Here is a 10,139-nt window from a genome sequence, read left to right as displayed (position 1 = left end):
TAATGAATTCTGAGATAAAATGGCGAAGTGACGAGACATTTCCTCGACCGAAAAAAGCCCAAATCAGCAAATCAAAGCTCAAAACAATGCTTATTTGCTTTTTTGACAGTAGGGATATCATGCATTGAGATTTAGTTCCTACAGGGCAAACCGTTAAGCAAGTATTTTACATAGATGCACTTTAAAGGCTAAGGAAAAGGGTAAACCGAGTGAGACCAGACGCTGCAGACAAGTCGGTGCTGCATCATCACAAAGCGCTATGTCACACGGACATTTCAGTCACGGAATTTTTTACCCAAAACGAGTTCACGTTGTTCCACAGCCCACGTTTCACCTGATCGGAGTCCTTGTGACTTTTTTTCTTTTCCCAAAATTGAAAAACGTCTTAAAAGTCAGTTTGGGCTGTGGAGAACATTCAAAAGAATGAGGCCGACAAGTTAAACTTTCTTTCTTGTTAGGAGCGGAATAAATGAAAGTAAGTTGATCTCAAGTCCTATTCAAACTCCGAATCCTTTCGCTGCTGCTATCAAGACTGGGAACAACGACTCAACCAGTGTACAGCTGCCAAAGGGAACAGCTTCAAAGCGCATAATATTGTTGTTTCAGTAAATCTTTGATAGATAGAAATTCAGTCTCATTAATTTTCTCACACAACTCGTATGAAGAAGTGGAAGCTTGGTACGAACTAGGATGTGTTCTCCTCAAAGGAAAGAGAACAGCTCGAAACAGGCCGGACCTTGTCGGTGGCGTCAATGTAGAGAGGGGGATTAGTAACCATGATGTCATCATAGCAACCGTGGTTGCGGAAAGTTAATAAATCAGTCAAGAGGGCTAGGAGAGTGTTTCTGATAGAAAGAGCAGATAAGCAGTTGCTAGTATCTCACTTAGATAATGAACAGCAATCATTTAGTACCATAATGATGGTCAAAGAAGAATTATGGGCAAAGTTTAAACAGATTGTAAATCCTGTGCCTGGTAAATGGATTAAGGATGAAGAAGACCGACCGTGGTTGAATAACAAAATTCGGAAAATGCTAAAGAAGCAAAGGCTGTTGCACTCTCGATTCACAAGAGGATGCGCAAACGACGACAGACAAAAATTAGTAGAGATTCGTGCATCTGTCAATTGATATATGTGCTTGGCTAAAGATCTGGAGGAGAGCCCGAAAAAATTCTGGTCCTATGCAAAATCTCTAAGCAGGTCTAATTCTTCTGTGCAGCCACTCGTTGACCAGTCTGGTTTGACACCAGAAGATAGCAAAAGGAATACCGAAGATTTAAATTCCACGTTTAATAAAACGTTCATGCAGGAGAATCGTACAGACGTACCTCGTTTGACTATCGCACAGAGACCCGTGTGGATGACATAGTAATATGCACCTCTGGCGTAGAGAAACAACTGAAAGAGTTGAAAACAAATAAATCGCCAGGTCTGGATGGAATCCCATCTCGATTTTACAAAAAGTATTCTACGTCTTCGGCCCCTCTCTTAGATTGCATTCATCGCGAATGTCTCAACCAGCGCGAAGTGCCAAGCGACTGGAAAAAAGCGCAGGTGGCTCAAGTGTACAAGAAGGGTAAAAGAACGCACCCGCAAAATTACAGACCAGTATTCTTAACATCGATTTGCTGCAGAATTCTAGAGAATATTATGATTTCAAATATAATAAACTTACAAGAGACCGAAAAGCTCACAGTCGCTAATCAGCACGGCTTCATAATTCCACTCATGCGAAACCTAGCTTGCTCTTTTCTCACATGATGCACTGCGGACTGTGGATGAGGGGGAACAGGCAGAGTCCATACTTTTAGATTCCGGAAAAGTATTCGACGCGGTACCACACGGCAGTCTGTTAGCGAAGGTACGTGCATAAGGAGTAGGCTTCCAGATATGTGACTGGCTCGAAACTTCTTAAGTAATAGAACACAGTATGTTGCTCCTGACGCCGAGTGTTCATCGGACACAGGGATAACATCAGGATGCCCCAGGAAAGTGTGATAAGACTGTTGCTATTTTCTGTACACATAAATGATCTGGCAGACAGGGTGGGCAGCAATCTGCGGTTGTTCGCTGATGTTGTGTAGTGTACATGAAGGTGTCGGAGATAAGTGACTATACAATGATACAAGTTGACCTAGATAAAATTTCTAGTTCGTGTGATTAATGACAGCTGGTTCTAAATGTAGAAAAATGTAAGTTAATGCAGATGAGTAGGAAAAACCAAACGGTGAGGATTGTGGTAGGGAACGCGAATGGTTGAGTTCGGTTTATTGGGAGAAATTTAGAAAAATGTGGTTCATCTGTACAGAAGACCGCATACAGACGCTAGTGCAACCTGTTCTTGAGTACTGCTCGAGTGTTTAGGATCCACATCAGATCGGACTGAAAGAAGACATCGAAGCAATTCAGAGGCGAGTTCCTACCGGTAGGTTTGATCAGCATGCAGGTGTTACGGATATATTTCAGGAGCTCAAGTGGGAATCGCTGGAGGGAAGAAGGCATTAATTTCGAAGTACACTACTGAGAAAGCTTAGAGAAGCGGTACTTCAAGCTGACTGCAGAACGATCCCATTACCGCCAGCATACATTTCGCGTATGGTCCACGATGATAAGATCGAAAAATTAGGGCTCATACATAGGCATATAGACTACTGGCCATTAAAATTGCTACACCAAGAAGAAATGCAGATGATAAACGGTTATTCATTGGAGAAATATCTTATACTAGAACTGACATGTGATTACATTTTCACGCAATTTGGGTGCATAGATCCTGAGAAATCAGTAGCGAGAACAACCAACTCTGGCCGTAATAACGGCCTTGAAATGGCTGGGCATTGAGTCAAACAGAGCTTGTATAGCGTGTACAGTTACAGCTGCCCATGCAGCTTCAACACAATACCACAGTTCATAAAGAGTAGTGACTGGCGTATTGTGACGAGCAAGTTGGCCGGCCACCATTGACCAAACGTTTTCAATTGGTGAAAGATCTGGACAATGTGCTGGCCAGGGCAGCAGTCGAACATTTTCTGTATCTACAAAGGCCCGTACAGGACCTGCAACATGCGGTCGTGCATTATCCTCCTGAAATGTCGGGCTTCGCAGAGATCGAATGTAGGGTAGAGCCACAGGTCACACGACACATCTGAAATGTAACGTAAACTGTTCAAAGTGCCGTCAATGCGAACAAGCGTTGACCGAGACGTTTAACCAATGGCACTCCATACCATCACGCCGGGTGATACGCCAGTATGGCGATGACGAATACACGCTTCCAATGTGCGTTCACTGCGTGTCGCCAAACATGGATGCGTCCATCATGATGCTGTAAACAGAACCTGGATTCATCCAAAAAAATGACGTTTTGCCATTCGTGCACCCAGGTTCGTCGTTGAGTACACCATCGCAGATGCTCCTGTCTGTTATGCAGCATCAAGGGTAACCGCAGCCATGGTCTCCGAGCTGACAGACCATGCTGCTGCAAACGTCGTCGAACTGTTCGTGCGGATGGTTGTAGTCTTGCAAACGTCATCTGTTGACTCAGGGATCGAGACGTGGCTGCAAGATCCGTTACAGCCATGCGGATAAGATGCCTGTCATCTCGACTGCTAGTGATACGAGGCCGTTGGGATCCAGCACGGCGTTCAGCGTTACCCTCCTGAACCCACTGATTCCATATTCTGCTAGCAGTCATTGGATCTCGACCAACGCGAGCAGCAATGTCGCGATACGATAAACCGCAATTGCGATAGACTACAACCCGACCTTTATCAAAGTCGGAAACTTGATGGTACGCATTTCTCCTCCATACACGAGGCATCACAACAACGTTTCACCATGCAACGCCGGTCAACTGCTGTTTGTGTATGAGAAATCGGTTGGAAACTTCACTCATGTCAGCACGTTGTAGGTGTCGCCACCGGCGCCAACGTTGTGTGAATGCTCTGAAAAGCTAATCATTTGAATATCACAGCATCTTCTTCCTGTCGGTTAAATTTCGCGTCTGCAGCACGTCATCTTCGTGGTGTAGCAATTTTAATGGCCAGTAGTGTACATTTCGCGCATGGACCGCGAAGATAAGATCGCGAAATTAGGGCACACACAGAGGCATATAGAAAATCGTTTTTCCCTCGCTCTATCTGCGAGTGAAACGGGAAAGGTAGCGACTAGTTATGGTGAAGTCACCCTTAATCTTTATTTTACAGTTTCCATTCCCCACTTTGGGCCATATAAACAGGTACTCATCAGCATTTAATTTCTTCTTCTTTCTGGTACTCAACACAAATGGCATACTGGCAATAAGTGTACAGTATGGAACTTTAGATAAGAGTCTTGTTGTCTCAGCTATACTCGAAGTTTTCCAAGCTAAAATGTTAGCATCTGGAAATGCTTCAAGGCCACCATAATCACAATGATTACCCCACACTACAGCAAATGTCAACCATGTACTACCTCCAAACAGAGCTTGTACATCACATGTGAAGTTCAGGCGGAGTCCTCGAAACACATTTGGACCTCCAATCAGTTGTTGTTTACTAAACTGTCCAGCCAAGTCAATATCAGTAGCCTTCAAAGCACGATACACAGGAACGCTGCGCCGCCAGCGACGTCGCCATGCACGTCGCCGAGGCATTGCTGTGGCACGTTGTATGTAGATTTAGATGTAGATGTAGATGTAGATTTAGATGTAGAAAGAGAGTGTGCAGGATAGAGGTCAGTATGGAATGGCGTGGACGTTCGCCTACTTGGGAATCGTAGTGAACCAAAGAGCGAGTGAATGAGCAAGAGACGGTAAGGCGCAACGGAAGAAGTCAGTCCGAGTCGGCAGGTAGCCGTGAAGGTCGCCCGCGCTGGAATAACCGGGCGTCGCTTGTCGCAGCCGCATACATTGCCTCCAGGAGCGTTTCCTGAGTACCCGGGGTTATCTCCACCGATGATGCCGGAGTGGGGGTCAAGAAAACTCACGGTACCGAGAGCCAGCCGGGAGGAGGAGCGGGTGGCGTCCGCAGTGAAGGGGAGGCTTCGAAATAGGCCCGCGGCCGAAGCTGCTGGACCTATATAAATGCCGGCAGTGGCCACACGGTGGCACTCGCGTCGCACTGTGACCGCTCCGCCCGCTTCTGAGGACCGTGTCGTCGCTCACGCACATCACTCCACCGGCTCTGCCCGTCACGCCCAAAGGTAAATAGCCCACAGCTTGTCTACTCGGTAACCACGTTACGTGAGCTGTCATCAACAGTTTTTGTGAAATCTCAACCATACAAGCCGCTAGCGTGTGTTAGCCACGTCGCAGCACAGTCTGGGAATCGATTCAAATCTCTCCTGGTACATTATCAGTCACTGCAGATATTACACGCGAACATGTGACGAAGCTGACGCACAAATGTTTTTATAACTGAACATGATTTTCATCATTAAAGTCAGCAGTGTACGGCGTATCGCAGAATTTTAATAATACTGTGAAGATACATTGGATTCAGTGAGTTACGAAATTCTCTACTGTTACGAAGATGTGTAACAGCCAGAGTGAGGTATCTGAAACCTTAAGGTAGTATTTAAAATCTGGAACTTTCTGACAAATTGAAACTGTGTGCCGGACCGAGACTCGAACTCGGGACCCTTGCCTTCATCACGAACTGTATTTAAAAATTGTGTGCAAGAGATAAATACTAGTGACTAAGAGGGCAATGTACCTACATTTCGTTCATCAATGCGTCAGACACACGACAATCATCGTGTTTCGTTTTCAACGTTGATACAAAACATGTTTTATACAGTGACACACTTGTAATATGTTCTTGCTAATTGTAGCCTCCCCTACTGTCACTGTTAAGGTTAGTCTTTTCATTTCACTCTTTTACATGTATAATGTTGACAATAACGGTTAGTGTAGGTGCGTAGCCGGCCGAAGTGGCCGAGTGGTTGTAGGCGCTACAGTCTGGAACCGCGTGACCCCAATTGTCGCAGGTTCGAATCCTGCCTCGGGCGTGGATGTGTGTGATGTCCTTAGGTTAGTTAGGTTTAAGTAGTTCTAAGTTCTAGGGGACTGATGACCTCAGAAGTCAAGTCCCATAGTTCTCAGAGCCATTTGAACAATTTTGTAGTTACGTAACAATCTCACCATTAACATTAAAAAGTAGACACCTCCCTGAAGTTCTGAGAAATAATGTTTGCTTGAGCACGAACGATGACCTAAGAAGCCGATAGGTTGTTCGTGATCAAATTAATAATATTTTCAGAATATCAGGAAAGTGATTTCTATTTAATATGATTGTTTAGTTCTGTCTAGGATCGATGGAAAATTTAGTTACATATTTCGTTACAATTTTAGACTGTATACAAATAAATCTGCAACAGATAGCCTCTTTCCAAAGGGTTGTTCGTGAAGAAAGACAATGCGTTACCGATTAATTATATTTTAATTTCGTGACTTACAATGTACGTGGTGAACGATATCCCAGTGTGCCAACCAAATTACAAGGAATGACTTTACTCTCCTACTTACTGTTACAAGTCGCATCAGTCCACTAGTTACCGACACGATAGTGTAATCGTCCTAATGGAAAAACGAGCATGGGATAATGCAAGGGCCGCATTTTTTAATTTCTACAAAAACAATGAAAGGAAACACTTTTCTGTACAACTCTTTTTCTGTTTGATGTTCACCGTGCTTGCAAACCAATTCCGGAAATGCTTTTCACCTTCAATGCTGATTCCTCAAAAACATGGGTTTAGAGGAACTCATCAGTTTCTTGAGGTGATGAAACCTGCTGTTCATGATTGGTTTGTTTTGCATGAGGGAAAAAAGAAGTCGTCATGCGACATATTTCGTTAATACGAAAAATGAGGCATTAGTTCGATGTTCGTAAATGATCGATTGTGTGACACACTGTCTGATAACTGGCATTTTCACTGTGCAGAACGATATGGTATTTTCGTTACTTTTTCTTAATCTATGATTTACAGGAAGAAAATTGGTTTCCATTATCCACCAAAGCTGTTCTCTGACGGTTCAGAGAAATGGTAGCGACATGTCCATTGTAAGCAAAGAAACAAACAATCATTTTTTGACCGAGTTTCCCGAACGAACTACTTTTTTGTGTAGATTCATTTCGGAACATCCAAACAATCTCCGTTAGTATATGGCTACCCGGTTCATGGCAACCATTAGAGGTTGCCTATCTAGCCGCTTCCAACGACAACAAAAACTTGATTTTCAATTTTCATATAATTATTAACCGATTTTAAAAATTTAAAATGGCATCACAATCTACTCATTAAGAGGGATAATCTTATGTTAAAGGTTTCGCACGGAAAGACAGGTATCAAAGTTACAAACTATGTATATTTCTTGAAGCATCGCCGGCCGCTCTGGCCGAGCGGTTCTTGGCGCTTCAGTCCGGAACGGCACTGCTTCTACGGTCGCAGGTTAGAATCCTGACTCGGGAATGGATGTGTGTGATGTCCTTAAGTTAGTTTGGTTTAAGTAGTTCTAAGTCTAGGGGATGTTAAGTCCCATAGTGCTTAGAGCCATTGAACCATTTTTTGAATCTTGAAGCATCGTAAATCAAAGTGTGCGAATACCCAGACTATATTCGTCCAGTATCTGTGAATGAGAGCATTTAGTGACTTGGATAAACTTTACACAGAATTTCACTCCGTTACGAAACTCTTTCTTGCTGGCACCCCCACAAAATGAAACGAACAAAAGTTTGTCGCTTAATACATTTTCGCTGTTTATGCATTAAAACTGAATCGGACATGGCGTTTTAAGCATTACTTGTTTGCTACCATCTATATTCACAATTCAGTTTGCAGGCATTATCCGAATATACCACTGAATGTGCCTGCAAATTTATATCACTGTAACATACGTAGTTCAGAAGATATGACGTCATAAACTTTGCGATTCATGAAAAACTAGATTTTCAGTTGCCAATTTTCTCCCCTGAATGCGAAAATATTTTATCGTTGACAGCCTACATAGGGAGAAATGATCATTGTAATACAGTAAGAGACATATGGCCTCGTAGAGAAAGTTTTAAGGGTTCATTTTTCCCGTGTGCTTCTAGAGAGGGGAACGGTAGAGACATTTTTAAGACTTTGGTGTGAATTGCAGAGTAGTCACGTAGATGTAGATGTACATATAGATGCTCAAACGGAAGCGCAAATTATCCAGTATAAACTTTAAACATAATCTCAAACGTTTTCTAAACTTTTTCTCACTTTTATGCATAATGTCGAATATTTAACACATTAACTTATTTGTAAAGTAATCAGAAATTTGAAGCCGTTTTACACATGAGAGTTCTATGGAATCGGAGAATTACTGGTTAACTGCTACTTAGTTTCACGCTGGTACGAATACATTTATGTAATGTCCTCTGTTACTGTATTGTACACGGGGTTTTCATTATCTCAGTCGTATTGTTTTACCATTTCTTTAAACCAGTTCACATGAGCTATTACTGAAATTTGCAAGACCTTTGTGGAATCTGTCGGCAACAGGTCCTTTTGCACAGTTAAATATTCGTTTTATTTTGAATGCACTGCAGCCCTTTACTTAAATAAAGATGCCTCTGTCTCACGATAAGTCAATGGCTAATCCTCTCGAGTCGTAGTATACATAGAGAATCGATGTTTTTTGAAACAGCAACCGAATTCCATCGATGGTCAGGCTGACGGAAGCACGATCAAGACGAAACTCCACAAACCAGCTCTAAGAACTTGTTTCTGAAGGTAAATGATTTTCTGTTTACAAAAATCGTAAATTCATACGAGAAAAACATCACGTGAAATGTCCTTTTTTTTCACAACACAGGTTGCTTAAACACTCACTATAGACAAACTACTCTGCCAGTTCATTGATTTAAATATAGAAAATAGCTACAGTGATGAAATATGTCAATAACGTCATCTTACGACCGTTAATAAAATGTTTATAAGTTGCTCTCATAGCATTCAAAACGCACAAGGATAGATTGACTACAGAGTATTTAAACTTTCCACGACTAGGCTGGATGATTCATAACGAAAAAAAAAAATTTCCCCAAATTGCATTTAAAAAGTCATAATTTTATTATACGATACAAAAGAACCCGGCACATGTGCGGGACGTTCCAACTATGGCTCAACAACTAATTTCGTTACTGTAATTTTCGATCTCTTTCTCCCTAACCCAATAGTTGTATAGTATTAGGTACTTGACGAGATCGCATTCTCATTTGTGCGCTGCAGCCTTAACGAACATGTAAATTACGATACCCTTTATAACTGATGATGTCTCTTCTGTTCTCTAGAATCTAAAATTGAACTTCATGAAAAAAACTATGTATGCAAATATCTATCGTATTTCGAACACATTCACGCCTTTGTTGAGCGATGAATCAGTTCCCCCGACCGTGAACAGGCGTAACATAGAGACACCTGAAGTTGTTCAGCGTTTCCACAAATAGCTGTGACGTCTCTTGGAAATTCTTAGAAAACGCTTTGGTGACCCGAACGCCCAAACCGTGAAACTCGAAGTATCCCAGACTAGCTACTCGTTCATTTCAAGTCATGGATAAATTTGAAATCTTTCTTTCCGGTTCACGAAAACGTGCTACAAGGCCAGCGTTGCATTTGTGTTTTGTCATACGGGCATACTTTCTTTATGTTCTCCAACTTCCACAGTGCATCATTTACAGGACCTTAAAGTGGAATCACGCTGATAGTCAACGGAACAGAAGGGAATGTACGGTAATGTCACGGTCAAATGTAGGTGTGGAGAACATCAGCTGAACGTCACTTTGATTAGAATTGTACCGAACGGTGAAAAATGACATTATTAAATCTACTTATGATACAGAAAGAAGGACTATAACATAAGAGTAGCGGAAAAGCAAAGATAGAGTTTATTCATGGCAAAAAAAAAAATTCATAGCGGGTATTTGTATAGAATAGGCAGTAGGGGCTATGACTCCGGGTTGCCTACTTCCAGGAGTAGTGCTGCGGCAGGACAGGAAGGAGCGTAGATGATAGTTTAATGTCCCATCAACAGCGCGGTCATTAGAGACGGAGTACAAGCTCGGATTACGAAAGGATGAGGAAGGAAATCAGCTATGTCCTTTTCGAAGAAAAAATCCTACCATTTTCTTAG

At 42.4% G+C, this 10,139-nt stretch overlaps 1 protein-coding gene across 1 annotated transcript in view; it reads left to right on the top strand.

The window, feature by feature from the left end:
- The first annotated feature begins 5,093 nt into the window (after window positions 1–5,093).
- The window catches only part of LOC126092142 (juvenile hormone acid O-methyltransferase-like), a 40,814-nt gene continuing 35,768 nt past the window's right edge, over window positions 5,094–10,139 (top strand). The window contains exon 1 of the mRNA XM_049907609.1: window positions 5,094–5,182. The gene's annotated coding sequence lies outside the window, so the exon portion shown is untranslated. The remainder of the gene's footprint in view (window positions 5,183–10,139) is intronic.

This window comes from Schistocerca cancellata, chromosome 7 (assembly GCF_023864275.1).
Source record: "Schistocerca cancellata isolate TAMUIC-IGC-003103 chromosome 7, iqSchCanc2.1, whole genome shotgun sequence".
NCBI lineage: Eukaryota > Metazoa > Arthropoda > Insecta > Orthoptera > Acrididae > Schistocerca > Schistocerca cancellata.
This window is presented reverse-complemented; position numbering and strand designations above follow the sequence as displayed.